Source organism: Pseudonaja textilis, chromosome Z (assembly GCF_049901715.1).
Source record: "Pseudonaja textilis isolate UNSWEBS1 chromosome Z, rPseTex1.2, whole genome shotgun sequence".
Classification (NCBI taxonomy): domain Eukaryota; kingdom Metazoa; phylum Chordata; class Lepidosauria; order Squamata; family Elapidae; genus Pseudonaja; species Pseudonaja textilis.
In genome coordinates this window covers 66,254,793-66,278,029 of record NC_142008.1, presented here as the reverse complement: position 1 = coordinate 66,278,029, position 23,237 = coordinate 66,254,793, and the positions used below count along the sequence as shown (strand labels likewise).

The following is a 23,237-nucleotide window of genomic DNA, read 5'->3' as shown; positions in this document are numbered from 1 at the left end:
TGAGAGGGGTATCTGGAAAAAAACCTCGGTAGTTGAGCGTTGAGGGGGGATGCGAAAAGATCCACCGTGGGGAGCCTGAAGATTGAGACTGCTTCCCTGAATAGGGAGGGGTGGAGGTGCCATTCTGCTTGGTCCAGAGTGGCCCTGCTGAGCCAATCTGCTTGGATGTTTAGGGTCCCTGATATGTGGTCTGCCTTGATGGAGGCCAGATTCGATTCCGCCCAACGGCAGAGACATTCGGCTTCTCTCATGAGCCTTGCTGACTGAGTGCCCCCCATCTGTTGATATGTGCCTTTGCCGTGATGTTGTCTGTGAGGACCAGGACGTGACGTCCGCGTACCTGGGGTAGGAAGCTGCGAAGCGCCAGGTAAACAGCGTGGAGCTCCAGCCAATTTATGGAGCAGAGTTGTTCTGTTGCCGACCATTTGCCCTGGGACGAGATGGAGAGGGCGTGAGCGCCCCAGCCAAGGAGGCTCGCGTCCGTGGTGACGGTTAGCCTGTCGGGTTCCTTGAAGTAGTGGCCCTTGTTGATGGCCGGCCTGGTCCACCAAAGGAGGGACGTGAGAACTCTTGGAGGAACTCTGACCCGGAGTCGCGAGTTGCTCCTTCTGAACGTTGATGCGGCAGCAGAAACCATTGTAGGGACCTGGTATGGAAACGGGCTCAAGGGATAATAGATATACATGAAATAAGCTTCCCCAACAGTTTAGACAATTCTAAAAGAGAAACTGTTCTTGCTCTCCTGACATCATTGATGGATTGTTGGATACTAAGCCACCTGTCCGGAGACAGGAAAACCAGTTCCCGGGCAGTGTCGATCACTGCCCCCAAGTGAGTGAGTCGGGTAGAGGGGGAAAGGTGACTTTTCTTCCAATTAATCATGAACCCATGGTCCTGAAGGGTGGTAAGGGTCAGTTTAGTATCTAGTTGGGCGTGGGCCCTAGAGGAGGAGAGGAGGAGGATGTCGTCCAGGTAACAGTGGAGACGGACAAGGAAGGATCGCAAGTGGGCGGCGAGAGCCGCCAAAACCCTGGTGAAAACCCTGGGGGCGGAGGACAGACCAAAGGGAAGCGCAACGTACTGGAAATGTTGTTTATTGTAGGAGAAGCGGAGAAACTTGTAGTGGGAGGGACGAATTGCAATGTGTAAATATGCCTTGGAGAGGTCAATTGAGGTGAGCCAGTCCCCTCGCCGGGTTCCCGCAAGTATAGACTGCAAGGTGTGCATCTTGAATTTACAGGGGGCAAGGTAGTGGTTTAGCCTTTTCAGATCTAGGATAGCCCTCCAACCCCCCGAATGCTTGGGTACTACGAACAAGTGGGAATAGAAGCCTCGCCCCCGTTCAGTTGCGGGGACGGGCTGGATGGCCTTTATGTCAAGGAGGTGGCTAATGGCGGCGTCCATAAGAGCCCTTTTGGCAGGGTCCCTGGAAAGGGGGGAGGACATGAAAAATTCGGGAGGGGAGGATTGGAACTCGAGTGCCAGGCCAAGGCGAATCATATCCCTGACCCATGCGTTGGTAGTGATGGCCTCCCATCGATTAGCGAAGTGCTTGAGGCGGCCGCCTATGGGGAAATTTGCATTATCGTGAACGACGGAAAGGTCTGCTTCTGGATCCCCGGAAGGACTTCTTGAAGGAGACACCTCTTCTGGACCTGTCGGATGGATCCGACAGGTCATGTGGGGGAGGGGGTCTGTAGGAGGGGGATTGGAAGTATCTGGGGGGGGAAGGAGGCATGGGAGGAGGAGCGAAAGGAACCTCGGCGAAAGGAGGGAGAGGGACCTCTGGGGTCGGGCCTCCGAAAAAGCGAAGGAAGGTACTTGCGGTTGTTACGGGTCTCGGCCAGGAAAGGGTCGAGAGCCGGTCCAAACAATTCCCCCCCCGGAAATGGGGGCTGAGGCCAACTTCGCCTTGTTCTTGACGTCCGCCTGCCAGTGGCGGAGCCAGAGCAAGCGGCGAGCAGTGACCTGAGACGATATGGCCCTGGTGGAAAATTTTGCGGCTTGGAAGGTAGCGTCAGCCGAAAACTCGGCCGCGACCGTGAGCTTAGCGATATCCTGCTGCGCTCTGAGGTTGGCTGCGGGAACATGCTGTTTGAGCTGCCGAAGCCACTTAATAGAGGATCTAATAAAGAAAGACGCAGCAGTGGACGCTCTAACAGCCCAAGCGTCAGATTGGTGAGCACGGCGCAGGGCCAGCTCGGCTCGTTTGTCCTCAGGCTTGAGTGCGAGGGCATCGCTAGGGGTTGAATGGGAAGCTAGGCCCACAATAGGCTCGTCCACAGAGGGGGGATCGAGCAAGAGGGAGAACTGCGGGTCAAGGTTGAAAAAACGCTTGTCCTGAGTGGAAGGAGGGGGAGGGGGCCCCGAGGAGGCTAGCTGCCTGGAGACCAGGTCGGAAAAGATAGGTGGAACAGGAATCACATCAGTCTCCACCACGGGCTGAGGAAAAATGGAATCGAGAGGCTCCCCCGAGGCCGCTGGCTGGGATGGAGTGGGAGGGGTCAGGCCAGAGGTATTTTTGGCCTTGAAGAGAATAGACCTGAACAGGTGCGGCTTAAACAGCCCCACAAATGCGGGCTGGTCCGGGGTGAGGCCCTCGTCCTCCGACATGTCCCCCTCCAGTGGGTCTGCTCCCGAGAAGGGCTCACTGTCAATGATGGACCCCAAGTCGAGGTCTTCCTCTTCCCCAAAGTGGGTAGGACCCCCGAGCTCCTGAGTCTCCATCTCCTCCATCCCCAAAGGCAGAGGCAAATCCCTGTGGGATACTACCTGACCATGCGAGACATCTGATCTGGAGAGCGATCGAACAGATGGTGTGTGAACTTCAGGGGCCGCAGGCCATGGGGCCGGGCCGGCCATCTGCTGGAGCTCTTGCGCGATTCCTTGCCGGATGGCCAACTCCATCCATTGTTTCAGGTTCTCAGGAATCTCCACCGTGGAAGGTGGGTGAGGCTCCTCCGAGCGCAGGCCTGCAGCAGTGGGGGTGAAAGTGGCCTCAGGGGCCTGTCTAGGCTGTGAGGATGAGGAATGAGCTGGAGAGGAGGGGGGAGGGGGAGGGGGGAGGTTGAAGGGGTGGGGGCGGAAGGAGCCAGAGGCACGGAGCATGACTCTCTAGACCGCTTGTCAATTTCTTTCTCAAGTGCCCTGTGACGCCTGAGGGCATCCCCCTGGGAGGCTTTGGAAACTTCCTGTGCCTGTTTGCGCAGGTAGTGGGATTTTGACTTGGCCTTCAAAGAAGTGCCACGAGATACTCTGTCATCTGCCATCTGGAGAAAGAAAAAAGATTTTGAATTAATATGAGACGGTTGGCATGTCTGGATACGACCTACAACAAAAGGCCGGGTATCACAACGCTTGTTTCACACACCCCTTTTGGTCAAAATTTTTTTGTAAACTGTTATCAAGAAGCAGGGCCTAGCCCAGGAAAACCAATCAGCCAGAAAAGTGAACGCCCATGCAGCTGCCCCCTCCGGACGGACCGGGGGGGGAATGACAATGCTGCTACCTCACCAGCTGGGGAGGCTGCGGAGCCAACGGACCCTGTAGTGCTCGAGAAAAACTTCGAATGAGTACTTGAAAGCACGAGCAATAATGTAGATCTGCCTAGTGATTAGAAGTTACACGCAGCCTGTGTTGAGGCCTATAGAAAATGGCGGTCGGCCATGCGGCCACACTCAAAATGGCGGCGACACCTGGGCGCACCCAATATGGCGGACGCCACGCGACGCCCAAAATGGCGGCCGCGAGCTATTCGAGGCTACACCCAGCGGCGGTAGTCTCCCAGAGCGAAAAGAGAAAGCCAGAAGGCCGCAAATATTGGGAGAAGCAGGGAAGCGATTTCCCCTGAGCTAAAAGCGTTCGCGGGGGGGAAACAGCGACCGAAGAGCAAAAGGCAGGAAAATGAGGCGGGTTCGCGCGGAGCGAAGGAGCGGCAGACGAAGGAGGGGGGGCAGCGCTCGAAGCGCTAGATTGTGCCCCTGGAAAAAAACGGAATAAAATGCTACCCCTGTGAAAGAGAAAGGCTCCTTAAGAAGTTCAAACGTCCAATCCACTGCGCTGAGAGAGAGAGGGTCCAAATTCAATAGAACTCTGTGGGAAATGCTGATCGGCCAAGAGCTGAGAAAAAACAGCCTGACTACCACGAGGCTGAGCTAAAAACTGGGGAAACGTCGAGAGGACCACGTGATGGTGAGAGGCGTTCCTCAATTTCAAGCTCAGCCTGTGAGAGCCGAGACTGGAGTACCTCCCATCCTGGATGCTCGTAGCAGCTCTATGGAGAATAAGTGTTTTTTTCTCCAGTGGGATTAGTCTATCAGGGCAACCTGTTCTACCCAATTATAGCATGGAGTATATTGCTTCCATTTTCACCTTTAAGCCCCAATCCAGGGGACTTTACAGGTAGTTGCTTTTGCAACAAACTATTTTTGTGTTAAATTTATGTTTTTACCAACAAAGAAAGAAAGGGAGACTACTATAGATCTATTTCAAGCTATTTAGCTCTCAACAGCTACATAGGCCACACTTTTGAAGATAACGAAGTCCATATTTTGGACTGAGAAGATCGCTAGTTTGAAAGAGGGGTTAAAACAATGGTGGGATTCAAATAATTTAACAACTGGTTCTCTGCCCTCAAGCCTGGGTGGGTGGTCATGTGACTAAATGGGCGTGGCTGAGTAGGCATGTGACTGGGGTGTGTGGTGAACTCGACATCACTTTTTTGCCCTAATGACTGTTTTAAGTATAAAAAAGATATATCAAAAGGTAGTTTATTATTTCATGCATTTAATACTTAAATAAGAACAATAAAAGAGGTACACAAAGCTAGATTTTGTTACAAGAAAGAGTTTTGAAATATTAATGAAAAATTATTAGAAAATATTTGATGGAAAACAATAAAACTGTTATTTAAGGTATTTCTAAATTGATGTTTGATTGGCATCCTCACTTGCACTTTTCTTCAGTTTTTTACTTAAGCATCATCAGCTGTGTGATTTACTTTTAACCATTTTTAACTGTAGAATAGGGTCCCATTTCTTTAGAGATAGGTCAATTAGACTAATAGTCATTAGGTTTGTTTATATAGGAAACAGTTAGGAGACTTCTTTTCTCTGAACATATTATGTTCATTTTTGAAAAAACCCTTTCCACTTCTGCTGAACTTACAGCAATTGTTCTGACAATATTTTTAGCTTTTTGAATACTGTCAGGAGTTTCATATTTCTGGGAATTTTTTAAAAACATGTGATAATCATTAATATTAATTTGATAATTAGAAATGTCACTAAATACAAGCAATTGTTCTTCAACTGCTTTCCATGGAACTACTACTACTTCAATATTCCAGTAATCTGACTCAAAAAAAATTGAGAAATTGTAATTTATTCGTGTCTTGAAATTGGCTGTTTTTAAATGTTCACAATCCATTAGTCTTTTATTCAGATTTGTTACAATGCTTTCTAAAAGTCTTTCCAAAGGAAGCCCAACAAATGGATGATTTTCTACAAAGTTTATATTTTTGAAGGTATCTGAAGTAATTAATTCATCAACTTTTTTTTTGTATGTATCCTTTCCCTTTCTAAGCATTTCAAATGCTTTAATTGATCTTATCATAAGTTTCTCAGCCTTTATTATGTCTACATTTCTTGCTTGCTGTCCATTTGAAAGAAGACAAATTTAGAACGTTTAGAATGTCAATCATGAATGCCAAATCAGACATAAAATATATATTTTCAAGACAGGTAACCATACCTGAGTATTTTTCATTTGCATGAAAATACTGATGAGATGTAGAGCTGGATAAGCATGCCACACAGTTAAGTTGACCTCAAACTAGAGGCAGCCCTCTAGCAAAACTCTACCAAGCTTTATAATTTCAATTCCAAGTTGTTTGGATATTTTGATAAGTTCAATTTGGTTCTTATTGGATTGATGAAAAATAGTATATATTTTATCAATAAATATTTTAAAATGATTTATTTCCTTTATTGAACCATCTAAAACAAGTTGCAGGTGATGGTTTACCAGTATTCTATTATTAGGTTTGGAAACTGTTTTGCTATTCTCGTACTCACTCCAGATTTTCTCCCAAGCATAACATTGGCACCATCGGAGCAAAATCCTATTCATTTTTTTTCTAGGTAGTTCTTAGTAAACTCAACATTATTTAAAGTTTCAATAACTGAAGAATACATTGTCTCTGCATCTTGTTTTTCCAATTCAACTAGCTCAACAAAAATTGTTGGTGCGGTAACTGAATCATCAACTTTTAACACAAGTATAATAATTGGTTTGCAAGATATCGTTGAGGCTTTGTCAATAATCAAACCTATTTTCAGATTATTTTCAATAATTTTGGTAAATAATTGTTTTTAATTTCTTTTGCAATGAAATCAACTATTTGCACTGCAGTTTTACATGTCTCGGGGCGGAGAGCAGGTTGTGTGTCTCCCTGGGTGACCAAGGCAAGCCCAGTACTAACAAGGGTCAGAAGACGTGCCCGCAAGACCCAGCAAGAGATGAGGCACTGAAGATTCAACCTGGCTGCTTCTCTCTGATTCTGATTCTCCAGAAAGGCTCTAGCTGGGTTTCGCTAGCTGACATATTGCAGCAGGAAATAGTGGGATGCTACTTCTGGCCTTTGTTGGTGCTGGATGCTGAGCATCGCTCAGGGAGATGCGCAACCTGCTTTCCACCCTGAGAGCCAAGACACTGGCCCAAGCTCAACCCAGCACCACTGTTGCCAGGGTCACATTGTGTGGAGCTCATAATGGGCTCCAGGAGAAGGGGGGGGATTCTGTCTCCTCCATTGTGAAGCGCACTCAAGTTCACTGTGCTCTGCAGGATGCTGAGAAGAGCAGTGTGCAGGCCATGGAGCCTTGGAGTGATGGAGACAAGTGGCTGGGTCAGGACAATGTCTCAGGGTGGAGAGCAGGTCTCGTGTTTTCTCGAGTGACTGAGGCAAGCCCAGAATCAAGATCCAGCATAGATGATTCAACCCGGCTACTTCTCTCCACTGCAGTGCTTTCCAGATGTGACTTACAGCACAAAGTGGGTCCAGGACTGCCTTGAACTACCATGACAAAGGAAGAATGCTATTGGCCACGCAAAGGCAAGTGCATGATTTTGGTGAACCGGTGGTGAAATTATTTGAAACCCACCACTAGAGATAAGGCAGAAGCAAGATAATCTCCAAAATAGATTAAATGTTTTAAGTCATGACAATTAAAATCAGCTTCAAGATGAAATATATGACATAATACAAAGTCTCTGTTAAGTGTTGTTGGTATTAGATTAGCCCTGTTTTTGAGAAAGCTATCTATGAAATTGCAAATACCATAGTCCCAGTCTACCCTTTGCTATGATTCACATGCAGGTATGTTTGTGCAGCAGACGCCAAAAAACAATTTCCAGTAATTACATTTGCTAATAATACCTTTTAGGGTGAAAATGACTTTTCACTGATTCTTGCATCTACCTCAGTTCTAGCAATAATTACTGATACATTGCAATTAAAGCCCAGTATCTTTAATATTGCTTTGAGACTGATTCAGCCATTAAACATAAACATCTTATGTACAATTATCCAACAGACACTGGAGCCTTTTACATTCAGTTTATTGAACTTCAGTTGAGACCATTTTGAAAAACATGTTGAGAAACAATGTCCAAAGGAAGGTTCAACCATGCTTGCCTGAATGTAAGCAGGACTTTCTATAAGATCAAGTATCCTAAATGTTGCCCTATTTCATAATCAGACATTTCCTTGGTATCAGCATCTGTTTACTGGTACTTATCCTGGCCACTGTTGTGTATTTCCCAAGACTAAGTACTAGCTCTGAAATAGGTTCTGGAGATGTGCCATGAGAACTCCTGACTCAAATTAAGGAAAGAAACCAGGTCTAAGAACACTTGGGACTTACTGTGGGAACTATGATTCTTTGTTCTTTGTGTACGTGCTAGGACAACGGAGCCTTCTGGTAGTTGGCTGGAACACGAAGCAAGGAGCAAAGACAAATTGTTGCCATTTCTTAACCAGAACTGTAGCAAACGTAAACTCTGCAGCCTTGTATGCTTTATGCGAATGATCAGTGCATGTTGTGTGATGTAATGCATTTGTGATAGGACATTAACAAAATTGCTACGTTAACAAAGATTGCTTCTAATAAAAGAGGGTTTCGGAGTTCTCTCTGCGCTCTCATCCCAAGACAACTTTGCGAAGTGTCTTCTTTTCATGAGAGACCACCACAACTTACGAAAGAAGGAAAATCCCGTTTGCTCTGCTAAGTCAATTTTTCTATCTTTGGTCTGAATCCTGCCAAATTCAGGAGTAAAAATTTAGATATTTCGGAATCTTCTGACAGCAATATTTACATTATGCCAGTTATAAGCATATAACATGTTTTCCCAAAAATAAGACCCAATCTTATATTTTTGGGGACTCCAAAATAATCACAGGGACTGATTTTCAGGGAAACATGATTTCAGGGTGATTAACCCAGCTGAGCACCCCATCCCGCAGCATGTGCACAAAAGGCAGCGAGTGCACGGGGGACAATGTTATCCAGCAGCAGCTGCAGTCCGCCAGCCCTTTGGTTCGCACACTCTGGGGCTGCGCAGCCCAGGTGAGTTGATTACCTGTCCAAGCAGCAGATGGCAGCAGAGGAGCACAAGGGAGATGTGCAATCCGGACATGCCATGCACATCGTGGGAAAATTGAGAGTCAGTGGGGTGAAGGAGGCGGGCAGCCACTTCATAAAACACACTGGCAACAGATGAAGGCAGAGGCGCAGGGGAGGCATGCAATCCAGAAGTGCAGTGTGGGCCACAGGCAAGCCAACAGACATTGGGACATAGTGGGCTGCGGGAGGCTCGTCTTCACATCTTTGCCCACGCAGAAAATCAGAATCACCTGCCTTCCCTCAATGCCTCTGCCACCGTATGCTGCCGGTGCCACTGTGCACGATGAGCCTCCAGCAGCCACCTGTCTGTTCCAGCCCTCTGACTCTCAGCTTTTCCATGGTCCACATGGTACATCTGGATCTCCCTAGCCTCTGCCTGCTGCTTGGACAGGTAATCAACTAACCTGCACTGCACAGGTTGCGGATACTGCCAGACACTGTTGGCCCTCATGCACTCACCACCTCCAGTGCTGGCAACATCCACCCACTCCCCAGACCAAGGGTCTGCAACCTGCAGCTCTGGAGCCACCTGTGATTCTTTTGGCCCTCTGCTATACCTCCCTGATGGCTGATCTCACCACTGGCTGGCCCTGCCCCTTCCCTCCCCATCACTCCTCGTCTGGCCTGAGAAGGTAAGGGTGATGGCGGGAGATGGAGACTCACTCCATATTCCAGAGCAAGAGGTGATTGGGTGGGAGTGAGCAACATTGAGTTGGCCACGCCCATCCAGTCACACTGGTTGTTAAATTATTGGCTCCTGGTGTTTTCTTTTCTGTGGGAAACAGATCCAAATGGCTTGAGTATTTAAGGTTACAGACCCTGCCCCAAACTGATGACGATCTTCACTAGGTCATTTTTGGAATAGGGATTATTTGGGGGGAAACATGTTTATAATCAAGGATATCCAACAAATGATGTCTTTTCCTCTCTCATTTTTCTCATTCCCACCTTCTCTCTCACACATACACATATACTGTCTCATTTTCATTTTATCTGTGCTATTTTCTTTTGCCTTTTTTTGATGATTGTTTTTTAAAAGCCAATCTGGTGTCTTATAAAAAAGCAAGACTGTCTTGACCATAACAAAAGATACTATTTGGGAAGAAATTTGGTGCTTTGGAGGGCGGAGCTGGCATCACGACGATACTGCATGAGATCTTGGAGGTCTGAGATCGCTGCCGATATCTTTGCTCTTGGACGGTCCAATCGGATCTAAACCATCCCGAAGAGACGGTGAATGTAAAGAGCGCATCCTGTCAATCCCAGGGACACTGCAAAGTCCCTGGTAGATCCAGGAGCAGCTCTTTTTGCCAGCGGCAAAGAGGCAGCCATTAAAGCTGCTGAAGTTGGGACAGCTCCAAAACAAAAGAGAACGAAAAGAGAAAGTGTGCCGGTTTGGTGAGAACCTTTTTCTTTACTTTAAGATTTGAAAGGACACCCTAAGGAAAAGAAAGAATCTGTAAAAGTTTTGACAGAAGTGATTAAGCGGCGATTTTAAACAGGAATGTCAAAGTAATATTTTTTTTTTCTCATTGCTGGATTTTCTACACATGATTTTATATTTTGAAACCGGACTGGGTTTTTTTTTCTTCTTCCATCTATTCTTTCTCTCCTTTTTGACTTTATCATATTCTAGACTAGAGACTCCCTTTTAGTCATCTTTTAAAACATCTTTTTCCCTTTTTAATTAATTTTTATTATATCTTGTTTGCAAAAGGAGGGGGAAAGTGAAAGCAGAAGAAACTTTGTAACACTGCCAACTAGAGGCTTGGAAAGCAGAAGAAACTTTGTAACAATGCCAACTAGAGGCTTGGAAATATTCTATCTCTTTTTTTTCTTGACCAGAAAAAGCAGAGAAAGAACTGAGGCTTCTTTTCAAGGTCATTGCTTGTTTGATAAGGTAGAGGGAAGAGCATGGGAGAGTATTATTGCAGGTGCTCTTCTGGGTTTCTATCAATAGCTGGAGTCTGGTGTTGAGGTTTATAGGGGGAAAAAAGGTGATAAGACTCTGGAGAAGAGAGTTATAAATTTTAACAAAAGTCTTAAATAACCAAACAAGGTGCAGTGTGTTCTTTTTATTTTATTTTTTTAAGATGGGCTATTTCTTACTTTAACAAACCCCCTCCTTACTAGCTTACTTTTTGTAATAGCTATTTGGATTTTTGGCCTTTTGGAACTTGTTTTTGTCTTTCTTTTTGTTTTTGAAGTCTAACTTTTATGTTTGCATTTTATCTTAAAGAAAAGCTTTAGTATTAATGATTTCCTTCCTTTTTTTTCTTTTTAAGGGAGTAGTCTCTTTTCTTTTTTCTCTCTCCATCCCTTGTACCTTACCCTTCCATATTGGGTTTTTTTTTGTGTGTGTGGCTTTCTTTTTTTTCTTATGCATCCCTTTATACCTGAGACTTTTAAATTGGATTAAGATGTTGAAGAACCTGAAGAACTTTTCTTTTCTCTTCTTTTTCTTTTTATTTATTTTCTCTTCTTTTTATTTTTTGCTTTTCCGCCTTTTTCAGGATTTAACAATTTTTTCTTTTTTGTGTGTGTTTATGGTCTTTTCTTCCATTTTTGAGTTTTTACTGCTATCTAACCAATCGATTGGATTAAGGGATACAAGAACCTGAAGAAATTTTATTATTATTATTGTTGTTGTTATTGTTGTCATTATTATTGTTATTATTTGTTTCTTTTTCCCCACTATTTTTACTTGGAATTACAATTGGTTATTTCACAGTGGATTAAAGTCTAGAAGAACCTGAAGATTTTGAATTGTCCAAAATGAGTAGGAAACTAACAGCCCCTGGTTCCTCAACTTCTACTTCTTCCTCTTCACTATCTGGAGGACAACGCTCAATATAGACGATGTTACAGCAAGAAAAAGAACAGGAAAAAGTGACCCTGCAGATGATTATGCAAGGAATTCAAAATATTAAAATAAGAACAGAGAATATTGAAAAGAGAACAGAGAACATTGTACAAGGAACAGGAAAAACTGATGAAAAGGTGGAGAACGTTCAACAAATGATGATGAAGTATGATGAGAGATTCCAAAAAATTGAAGAAGATAAACAAGGAGATAAGAAGATTGGAGATATTGATAGCAGATTAACTGTGGTTGAACAAGATAAAAGTGGGATGTTGAGATGGGAGATGGACAGATCAGAATTTTATCTCAGATTCCAAAACATAGAGGAAGAAAAGGGACAAAACCTAGCTGAGACAATGATAGAAATTTTGCCTGAAGCTTTGGAAATAATTAAAGAGAAGATGATGGATGGAATAGACAAGGTTTATTGAGTCTTCACAAGATATGCAATGAGAAATAGCTTACCAAGAGAAGTTCACATCAGATTTATAAAAGAAAGCCATTAAAACTCAAATATTGCAAGTGGCAAGAGAGAAAACATTGAAATATAAAGACAAGGAGATTGTGGTCCTGAAACTAGTACCCAGAAGAGTGAGAGAGATGACACGAGGATACCAATTTCTGACAAAAATTCTACTTAAAAAAGAGATGAATTATAGATGGCTGATTCCAGAAGGTTTAATGTTCACATGGCAAGAACAGAGACATAGAATTGACTCAATTGAGAAAGCTGAATTATTTTACGCAGAATATTTTGGAAGGAAAGAGGAGGAGGCAGAAAAAAAATGTCACAAATTGAATTCCAAGAGGACTGCCAAAGGGTGACTGAAAAAGAAGGTGCAGTAGGCGGAAAGGTGGAAGTCAAAGAACAACGTGAACCAAGATCTATGAGAGCTGCTAAACCTAATTACAAAATATAACCATGGAAGAGAAAAAATTGATTACAATTAATATAAATGGACTTAACTCAGCTGTTAAAAAAAGGAAAACTTTCCATAAATTAGAAAAATAAAATTTGATATAATCTGCCTACAAGAAGTACATATCAAAAAGCAACATGAACAATTGCTGATACAGCCAAAACTAGGGAAAATATTTACTTCTTTGACACAATGCAAGAAAAGAAGAGTGGTTTTATACATTAAAGATATTATCCCAGCGAAATTGATCTATACCGATGATGATGGAAGAATACTAATAGTGGAAATAATGGACAATAATATGAAAACACTCCTGATTGCAATCTATGCCCCGAATGACAATCAAGAAGAATTTTATAAAAAAATTACATATGAAAATAACTGAATTGGACTATGCTAATATAGTTATGATGAGAGATTTTGATGGAATTGTAGATAATAAACTGGACTACACAGCACAGAAAACAACAAAGCAAAACAAAAAGACTCCCCCTAAATCTTTTTTTAAATGATAGATGAAATAAATTTAAAAGATACATGGAGAGAAAGAAATGCTAAGACTAAACAATACACCTTCTATTCAAATAGACATTTATCATGGTCCAGAATAGATATGATATGGATGTCAACAGAATTGTTAGCTAATATTCAAGAAATAAATATTGAAACAAGTACTTGGGCAGATCACAATCCAATGACAATTAAATGGAAAAGACAAAGAAGAAGATCTAGATGGATGTTAAATAATACTATATTAAAGGAAAAAGACTTCACACAGTGGATGGAGAAAGAACTGGCTTTCTTCTTTAGAGAAAACAAAAAAGAAGATACATCAATGCAGAACGTATGGGATACAATGAAGGCATATGCCAGAGGCTTGATAATAGACTATACAAGGAAAAGTAATACCATGAAAAGATTAGCCTCTAAGGCATTAGAGGATGAGTACAAAGGACTTGAAAAAGAGCTACAGAAAATGCCACAGAAAAAGGACACTAAGTTAAAAATGGATATAATTAAACATAAAATGGGTGTAATAGAAAAAAGAAGAACTAGCACAGAAAATCAGAAGTGCGAAACAGAACTACTTTGAAGATGCAAATAAACCAGGTAGACGGTTAGCATATAAATTGAGAAAGGAGATAGAATCAAGGAAAATATTGCAATTAATAGATGACCAAGGCCAAGTTTGCTATGGTAGTAAAGAGAAGAAGGAAATCATATGAGACTATTATGGGAAACTATACACACAAGATAATATTGATGAGGAAAGAGTTAAACAGTACTTACAGAATGCTAATCTACCCCAGATACCTAAAGAGATTGAAACACTGTTAGAAAACAATATAACGATGATGGAGTTAACTGAAGCACTCAAGAAGCAAAACAATGGAAAGGCACCAGGCCCAGATGGACTTCCGGCAGAATTTTATAAAACACTACAAGAATCGTTGAACCTTCCATTGCTAGAAGTTATGAATGAAGTTATGTTAAAGAAGAAGATACCCAAATCATGGTCAGAAGCTTATATTACACTTGTTCCAAAAGAGGAGGCTGATCCATTACAAATCAAGAACTACAGACCTATTTCCTTACTAAACGCAGATTATAAAATTTTTGCTTCAATATCAGCAGAAATACTTAAAAAATACTTAAACAATTTTATCCATCCTGATCAAAATGGATTTCTGCCAAAGAGACAAATTAAAGACAATGTGAGAATAATATTGGACACTTTCGAATACTACAAGGCACACCCTGAAAAACAAATGGCTTTAATATTTCTGGATGCGCAGAAAGCATTTGATAATGTGAATTGGTGATTCATGTTATTACAGCTGGAACAGATGGGCTTTGGTAAAAAATTTATTCAAGCAATAGAAGCTATATACTATAATCAAACGACAAAGGTGATGATAGAGGGAGAACTTACAGACTCTATTGATATAAGAAAAGAAACAAGACAAGGGTGCCCACTATCACCTCTGTTGTTTGTGTTAACCTTGGAAGTGCTAGACAGAAATATTAGAGAAGAAAAGGATATAAAAGGGATGAAAATTAAAAAGGAAGAATTTAAATTGCAAGCATTCGCAGATGATCTGGTTTTCATTTTAGAAGACCCACTAGAAACAACATCAAAATTGATAGAAAAGATAGAGTTATATGGAAAGGTTTGAAAATAAATAAAGATAAGACAAAGATCTTGACAAAGAATATGCTATCAAGACAAAAGGAAGAACTGGCGGATCTATTGAAAATTCAGGTCACGAATAAGATCAAGTACTTGGGGATACATTTGACAGCAAGATGTAGTACACTAAAAGAATAATTATAGCAAACTTAAGCAGCAGATAGTGCTAGATTTGGTGAAATGGGGAAATTTACAACTGTCATTAATAGGGAGAATATCAACAATCAAGATGAATATATTACCCAGAATTTTATATTTGTTCCAAACAATTCCAGTTAGGCTTGGAAAAGATTATTTTGAAGATTTAAATAAAACTGTGTTGAAATATATATGGCAAGGTAAGAAAACAAGAATAAAGTTAAAACTTTTGCAAGGTGCCAGAATAAGAGGAGGATTTGGTTTGCCTAATTGGGAGTTGTACTACCAAGCTGCAAATTTGATGTGGGTTAAGGAATGGATAACATTAAGAAATACTCGATTGTTGACATTAGAAGGACATGATCTGTTGTTGGGGTGGCATGCTTTTCTATGGTATAAAGCAGGCATGTCCAACCTGCGGCCCATGGGCTGCATGCGGCCCAAGTCACCTTGTAATGCGGCCCAGTGCCCATCCCAACCTTCGTGCCAGAGCCAGTGAGGAGGAGGAGGAGAGGCAGGCGCGAGGTGGGGCGAGGCGAGTGCCAGGCCAAGCAGCAACAGAAAAGGCGGGCGCCGTCAGAGCGCCACCTCCTGCTGTTGCCACCACCGCCATCGCCGCCACTTCTGCTCCCACCGCTTCTGCCCCCGCTGCCACTTCTGCCCCTGCCATCGCTGCCGCTTCTGCCCCCGCCGCCGCCGCTTCTGCCCCGCCGCTTCTTCCCTGCCACCGCTGCTGCTTCTGCCCCCACCGCCGCTTCTGCCCCCGTCGCTGCTGCTGCTTCTGCCTTCCAGTCCTGCCTCATCCAGCCGGGCCATTTGCAGGAGGAGAGGTAGGCGTGAGGCGGGTGAGCTTTCTCCCCACCCCCCGCAAAATTTGGCTGGAAAATAAACCATGATAAAAAACCGTGATAAAAAACTGTGATAAAAAATAAATAATTTTTAATAAATAATTAATAATAAATAATAAAAACATCTCACTAACTTCATTTCCAAATAAATTTAATATGTTAACTATGTTTTCTACGGTTTTTTTGGATGATCAGGTATCGTTACTGCTATTTTATTTTATGTGCGGCCCAAACCAAATTTTCATCTTCTAATGTGGCCCAGGGAAGGTGGAAGGTTGGACACCCCTGGTATAAAGGAACTAAAACACAGGGGTATTTTAGAAGACATTATATACGGGAGTCTCTGTGGTTAAACTGGGAGAAGACTAAAAGACAATGTTATTTGAAAATTCCAGTCTGGCTATCGACTATTGAAGCATTTTCTTATCCTATAATATATAAAAAGGAACAAACAGTTAGATATGGTGAAATATTGAATGAAAAGGGTGAATTTAAATCTATGCAAAAATTAGAGGAACAAGGTATAAAGATGAATTGGTTTTCATATGCGCAAATACATTCAAGGTATGATAAAGATTCTAAAACAGAAGTTTCTTTGATAAACTGACTGATTTAGATAAGATTTTGACAGTTACTGATGAAAAGGTGATTAAAAAATTGAATGGATACTTATTAGAAATTAAACTAGAAGATGAACAAGTTAAAGAAACAATGATTGCTTGGGGGGAGAATCTTGGATATGGGATTGATCTAGAGAAATGGCAAAAACTGTGGTCTCAAAATTATAAAATGACAATGTCAATAGCGTATAAAGAAAAATTGTATAAGATGTTTTACAGGTGGCATTTCCCCCCGACAAGAATAGCAAGAATGTTCAAGAACAAATCTGAAAAATGTTGGAAATGGGCGTTGGTTCTTACCTGACACGCCCCTTCTTGGCGAGCTGCAAGGAGCATCCAGAGTGGGAGGTGCTTCAGACTCCTCTCTCACAGGCTCCACGTAGCGTTCCCCAGTTTTGCGAGGACGAGAAGAAAAAGCCGTGTTCTCATCTTAATTAACTAATGGATCATTGGCCGAAACAAGATTCCCCACCAGACGGAGAAATTAGGGTGGGGCTGTGTTAATGTTTGGGGACAAACCCCCAAGCAGAGTGCACAGCAGCAGTCAGGCCAGGCAGCCAAATGAGAGAGAGGCTGGAGACAAAAACACTGTTTGTAGTTTTAAATAGTTATTTTATTCATTTAGAGTTTAAGCATTGTCATTCAGTCCATATGTCATTATCCAATATATCCATCCAGTAACTTAGTTCATTAAACTAGTCAGTATTATGTCCTTATCTGCTTGTACATCTTCTCCTCCTGATACCTTTCTCTCGAAGACAACGCTGAGTATGCACAGGATATCAGCTCACCAAGTAAACAGTCCTTTTGTTCAGTAGAAACGGTATCCAGCACAGTAGCCAACAAGCAGTAACAAACAGACGTCTCAAACAGGAGTAAACAGCAGGCAGCAGATAGCAGAGAGACCAGGGACCAGACCAGTAACCAGGAAGGTTACGTTTCTCTCTACTGCCTTTTATTGCAGCTTGCAACCGCACCCTTAATTATCTAATTACATTGCAGTTTGGTGCTTAAAGCTACAAACACTTAAACCTAGGTTTATATATTTATTCACTCAAACCTAGTTGGTGTATCCATATACCCAACAGGCTGGATGCTCCTCGCAGCTCGCCGAGAAGGGGCATGTCAGGTAAGAACCAGCGCCCATTCTCCATCGAGCTGCTCGGAGCATCCAGAGTGGGACATACCAAAGCTTGGCAGTCCTACAGGAGGGATTCCGTCTGGGTTGGAAGCCCCTCCGGGTCCTTGAGGACCCGCTGTAGGACTCGTCTGCCAAACGAGGCCTCCGCTGAGGCAAATATGTCGATCTTGTAATGTCTAATGAAGGGAGACGGGGAAGCCCAGGTGGCGGCCCGGCATTTGTCAGTGATTGGGGCCTGGGTGGCCCAAGCTGCCGAAGTAGCCGCGCTCCTGGTGGAATGCGCTGTTATTCCACTGGGTACTGGCAGAGCTTGTAAGATCTAGAGATAGTTGCTCTGATCCAGCGACCGATGGTTGAAGGGGATACTTTATGACCCAGTGTCTTGGGCTGGAAGGAAAGGAATAGGGATTCAGACCTCCTAAAGGGTCGAGTGAGCTGGATGTAGATGCGCAGGGCACGTCTCACGTCCAGGGTGTGCCAGAGTATTTCCCTGTTCCGCGAGGGTCTGGGGCAAAAGTTTGGGAGAATGAGTTCCTGTGCCCTGTGGAAGGTTGAGTTGACCTTGGGCAGGAAGGTAGGGTCGGGCCGGAGAACCACCCGATTGGTGTGAAAAATGCAGAGGTCCTTTCTAACTGATAAGGCTGTGATTTCCGATATCCGACGGGCCGATGTAATGGCCACCAGGAACACAACTTTGAATGCTAAAAACTGGAGGGAGGACTCCCTCAGAGGCTCAAAGACGTGTTTAGTGAGTGAAGGACCTTATTGAGGTCCCAGGTAGGGTACCGGTGAACAGCTGGAGGGCATAAATTAGTGGCTCCTCTGAAGAATGCCCTAATGCAAGGGTGGTGGGAAAGGGAGCCAATGTTGTCGCAAGAGATAACAGTTGTTAGGGCTGCGACCTGTCGCCTCAAGGTGTTAGGGGAAAGCCCTTTATTCAGTCCCTCTTGGAGGAATTCCAAAATTTGAGCAATAGAGGGGGAGAGTGGGTTGACTTGGGATTTGTGACACCATTAGAAACTATTCCAAGTGGCATCATAGATCCGGGTGGCTGAGGGCCGTCTAGCGGCTAAGATGGTGTCAATAACAGGAATAGAGAACTTCTCTTTCCTTAGGCGGTTCCGCTCAACCTCCAGACAGCTAACTGGAGCCATTGGGGATTCGGGTGCAGAAGGGGCCCCTGGGAGAGGGAGATCCTGTCCGGGGGAATCCTCCAGGGGGGCGCTACAGAAAAATTGTGGAGGTCCGCAAACCACGGGCGCCTGGGCCAGTAGGGGGCCACCAAAAGCAGTTCCGCCTTCTCATGGATTAGTTTTTGGATGACTCTGGGAACTAGGGCTAGTGGGGGGAATGCGTATAGGAGCTCTGGTGGCCAGGGGCAACGTGGCGCGTTGTGGCTCTCCGACCCGTGTGAAGGGTACCTCGAGAAGAATCTTGGAAGTTGTGTGTTGAACGGGGATGCGAAAAGGTCCACTACCGGTTGGCCGAAGATTCTGGACGCCGCCCTGAACAATGACGGGTGGAGGTGCCATTCTGTTTGGTCCACCGTGGCCCTTCTCAACCAGTCTGCCTGGATGTTGGAAACTCCTGAAATATGCTCTGCTTTGAGAGAGACTAGATTGGACTCTGCCCAACGACAGAGGCGCTCGGCCTCTCTCATCAACCGTATGGACTGTGTGCCCCCTTGTCTGTTGATGTGTGCCTTGGCTGTGACGTTGTCCGTGAGAATGAGGACATGACGTCCGCGTACCTGAGGGAGGAATCTGCGCAGGGCCAGGTGGATGGCGTGAAGTTCCAGCCAGTTTATGCTGCATCTTTGCTCTGTCTTCAACCATCTGCCCTGTGCCGTGAGCAAGTGGACATGAGCGCCCCATCCGGATAGGCTGGCGTCTGTGGTGAGGGTGAGCCTCCAGGGCTCTTTGAAGTAATGACCTTTGTTGATGGTGGGGTTGGTCCACCAGAGGAGGGACATGAAGACCTTTGGAGGTACCCTGACCCTGGATTTCGAGTTGCTTCTTCCGGATCTTTGAAATGGAAGCAGGAACCACTGTAGGGACCTGGTGTGTAAACGGGCCCAGGGAACAATGGAAATGCATGAGACCATCTTACCTAATAACTTAGACAAGTCTAATAGAGTTACCTTTTTTGATCGCCTGATCTGTTTTACAGATTTCTGGATGCTGAGGAACCTTTCCGAGGATAGAAAGACCTTTTCTTTGACCAAATCCATTACGGATCCTAAATGGGTAATCCAGGTAGATGGTGACAGTTGAATCTTTTGCCAGTTTATGAGGAACCCGTAGGCTTGGAGAACAGAGAGTAGCCCTGGTGTCCCTCTCTGCCTGGCGTCTGGAGGGGGATAGGATGAGGATATCATCCAGGTAACAGTGGAGGCATACGGGGAGGTTCCTAAGGTGAGATGCTAGCGCCGCAAGGACCTTGGTAAAGGTCCTGGGGGCCGATGCTAATCCAAAGGGGAGGGCCACATATTGGAAGTGGTGACTGTTGTAACAAAACCTGAGGAATTTGTAGTGGGAGGGCCGGATTGGGATGTGTAAGTATGCTTCTGAAAGGTCTATAGAGGAGAGCCAGTCCCCTTGCCTGGTACCCAGGAGAATGGACTGTAAAGTGTGCATCTTAAACTTGTGATGGATCAAGTAACGATTAAGTCGTTTTAGGTCTAAGATTGCTCTCCATCCACCGGAATGCTTGGGAACCACAAAGAGGTGGGAGTAAAAACCCTGCCCTCGTTGAGTGGGTGGGACGGGTTGGATGGCCTGTATGTCGAGGAGATGATGAATAGCAGAATCCATCAAATTGCGTTTGGTGGGGTCCTTCGAAGTGGGGGATGCCATGAAAACATCGGAGGGAGCGAATTCAAGGGCGAGACCAAACCTGATGGTGTCTCTAACCCAGGCATCGGAGGTAGAGGAATCCCATTGGTCGGCAAAATGTCTGAGATGTCCGCCAATGGGGGGGGGGGAAGAAACGAGATCTATCTTGGGTGCCGGAAGGGTCTTCCACCTGATCCCCTAAAAGATCTTTTGTAGGTGCTGCCCCCTCTACTCCTGTCGCCCGAGTCGGCTCGATCCAGGGGTTGGGATGGCCAAAAAAAGGGGGGTCTCGGGTACCTGGGCGGGAAGGGAGGCTGGTAGAAGGGTCGGAAGGATCCTCTCCGAAAGGGCTGAGGGACTCTTGGCTCTGATCTCTGAAAAAGAGAGGGGAGAATTTTTCTTGCTTCGGCTCTCGACTAGCAGGGATTCCAGAGCTGGGCCGAATAATTTGTCTCCCTTAATGGGAGCGGTGGCCAATTTGACTTTGTTTTTAACGTCCACCTGTCAGTGTTTGAGCCAGAGCAGGCAGCGGGCTGTGACGTGTGAAGTTATGGCTCTAGTGGAAAACTTAACCGACTGGTAGGTGGCGTCGGCCGAGAATTCTGCTGCAGCCGCAAGCTTAGCGATGTCCTGGTGTGCTCTTCCATTAGAGGTGGGGACATGCTGTTTTAATTGACGGAGCCACTGGATTGAAGACCTGGTGAAAAAGGAAGCGGCCTGGCCGATCTAATGGCCCAAGCGTCAGATTGGTGAGCCCAGCGTAAGGCCAGTTCAGCCCGCTTGTCTTTGGGTTTTAGAGCTTCCAGAGGGTCGCTTGGGGAGGAAGAGGATGCTAAGCCAACAATGGGCTCATCAGCCTCGGGGGTATTTAGTAGGCTAGAGAATTCCGCATCGAGGTTGAAAAATCTCTTATCCTGGCTGGAAGGGGCGGGAGGGGCCCCGGTGGAGGCCAGCTGTTTTGCTACCAGGTCGGAAAAAATGGGCGGAGTCGGGATGACTTCAGCCTCCACAACGGGCTGCTTAAAAATGGAATCCTCTGGGCCTTCCACTGAGGAAGTGGGGGCAGAGGGAGGCTGAGTGTATAGGCCAGAGATGTTTTTGGCCTTAAAGAGTAGAGATTTATACAGGTGTGGCTTAAGCAGACCCACAAATGTGGGTTGGTCGGGGGTGAGGCCCTCATCCTCGGACATCTCCCCTTCCATTGGCTCCGTCTCTGAAAGGGGTTCACTGTAATGTGTTGATCCCAATTTGAATTCTTCCTCCTCCATGAATTGATCAAAGCCCCCTTCCTCCTCCTCCTGCTCCCTTTCTGGAAGAGGGCTGTCCCTCTGTGAGAGTACCTGACCGAGAGGAGGATCCGATCTTGGTAGGGATCTGATGCATAGAGACTCATGTTCGGGGGCCATCGGGAAGAACCCGGGTCTGGACATTTATTGGAGACCCTCCGCAATTCCCTGGCGGATAGCCAGTTCCATCCATGATCTCATTTGCTCTGGAACCTCGACTGTGGAAGGTTCCTCTTGTCGCAGACCAGCAGCCGCAGGAGTAAAGGTGGCCTCGGGTGTCCGTCTGGTCGTTGTTCCAGGGACCTGATGACCCTGGGGTGAGCTGCGCCTGGATAGGGAAGAATAGTCTGGAGGAGAGTGGGGTTGAGTAGAGGTGGAAGGGGTGGGAGGAGGGAGGGCTGGAGGCACCAAGCGTGACTCCCTGGTTCGCCTATCGAATTCCTTCTCCAACGCCTTATGGCGCCTTAAGGCATCCCTCTGAGAGGCCTTGGAAGTTTCCTTAGCCTGCCTGCGCAAATGGTGAGACTTCTATTTGGCCTTCAGAGAAGGGCCTTTAGAAGAATTGTCATCTGCCATTTTTTAAAAAAATAAATTTTATTGAATTTACAGTTTAAAAATGTGTCAACAATACATACACAGAATAGAAAAATAAAGAAAAGAGAAGAAAGAAAACACCCGGCCTAACAAACCAAATAGGGACCAGTTGGGAGGGAAGAGAAAGAATATGAAGGGAGAAAGGGAAAGGATGGGAGGGGGAATAGAATAAAAAGTACATGTACATGTACTTTTTTTTTCATCTGCCGTTTTAAAAGGTAATGAGCGTATACAGGAATACTAGAGGCGGTTGGCTCGCCTAGGGTTCGACCTGCAACAAAGGCTGGGTGTCCTTTCAACTGGTCCGCGCCCCCCTTTTGGAATTTTGATATGTACTATGATAGAAAATATATGGAAATATATATTGATATATTTATATAGTTTTAAATTAAAAGAAAAGAATATATATATTCTTTTCTTTTAATTAAAACTATATAAGTTTGAACTGGTATAACTTTGTATCTTGGCCCAAAGGAAAGGGGCAACAATTTGCTGGTGAAGATAGCAAAGAACTTAGAAGGAAGACAAGTTGATTAATAATTAATGATCCAATTAGTCGAATGAACACCTGAGGCCAGAAGGGATAAGGCCTCCAGCAGCTGTCCTCCAGGTGACAACTGGACGTGGGGTGCTGCTGCTATACTTCGCCCTGAGTGAGGCTGCAGGAAGGGCCAACAATATAAATAGGAAAAAAGGGCAAGGAGTTACAGCAATCCGCTTATGCGGAACAGTGCTCTAGACTGGCTAATGGGGCCTGTTGTGAGCTAAGTTGGCCTGCAGAATGAGAAGCAAAATGGCGCCCGACCACAAGGAGGAGCCCAAAATGGCGGCCACGAGCTGAGCAAGGTGTCGGGGCCTCTCGGGGTGGAATTATGCTCCTCCAGCAAGCTCAGCATGCCAAGAGGGGCAGCGCAGGAAGGAGAGAGTCGGCTCTTCCTGAGCAATCAGCATTCGTGGGGGGGGGGGGACCAGCAGTGCTTTAAAGCGCGAAAAGATCGAGCCGCTAACAAGGGTGGCATGGAAAGCAGCAGGGAGATTAGATCAAGGACGGGGGGGTTACCGCGAAAGCGCTGCAAGCCCGCCCGCTTTTTTCCCCTTAGGGGCGAAGAAAAGAATGCTCC

The 23,237-nt window shown here is 45.0% G+C and overlaps 1 protein-coding gene across 1 annotated transcript in view; it reads right to left on the bottom strand.

The window, feature by feature from the left end:
- EEPD1 (endonuclease/exonuclease/phosphatase family domain containing 1) overlaps positions 1-23,237 on the bottom strand; it is an 85,008-nt gene that overhangs the window by 39,940 nt on the left and 21,831 nt on the right. The gene's annotated exons all lie outside the window — the stretch shown is intronic.